We start from the raw sequence: 714 nt of genomic DNA, 5'->3' as shown, positions 1-714 counted from the left end.
TCCTTTGAATTATGAAGCAAATAATATTATTTTTTTAAGAAAACATGTCCCTACTTTTTTATCGAAATCTGCGTAACTACGCTAGTGAGAAACAATTATTTTTTTAAATAGTATGGCTCAGAACAGTAACTTTTTTAACATTTTCACATAGTAGGCGCCTTTCTTAGTGACAGTTTCGTTGTAATGATACTAACGATTGTCACTTTCGCGTGCTATCATTTAAATTCTTATGTTTCTTAGTTGTGATCTTTGTGCTTGACTTTGCACTTCATTCGATTTTTTTACAACTATGAACCATCATGCTTTTACTAACCGTATGTTGATATGCATTTTTTTTAACGTAATCCTACTGCGAGTGTAAGAAGAGCGTCTGCTTATGATGGTTCGTGGTTGTAAAAAAATCGAGTAAAATGCAAAGTCAAGCACAAAGATCACAACTAAGAAGATAGAGAAACGTAAGAATTTTAACGATAACACGCGAAAGTGACAATCGTTAGCATCATTACAACGAAACTGTCACCATTAAAGATGTCTATGTGAAAATTGTTAAAAAAAAGTTATTGTTTTGAGCCATATATTATTTAAAAAATAATTTCTGGCTTAACTACGCAGAATTCGAAAAAACAGGTAGGGACATTTTTCTTCAAAAAGATCTAATTCATTAAAAAATAATATTTGCTTCATAATTCAAAGGAATAAGAAAATTCGAAAAAT

This window comes from Anoplophora glabripennis, unplaced genomic scaffold (assembly GCF_000390285.2).
Source record: "Anoplophora glabripennis isolate ALB-LARVAE unplaced genomic scaffold, Agla_2.0 scaffold2135, whole genome shotgun sequence".
Classification (NCBI taxonomy): domain Eukaryota; kingdom Metazoa; phylum Arthropoda; class Insecta; order Coleoptera; family Cerambycidae; genus Anoplophora; species Anoplophora glabripennis.
This window is presented reverse-complemented; position numbering follows the sequence as displayed.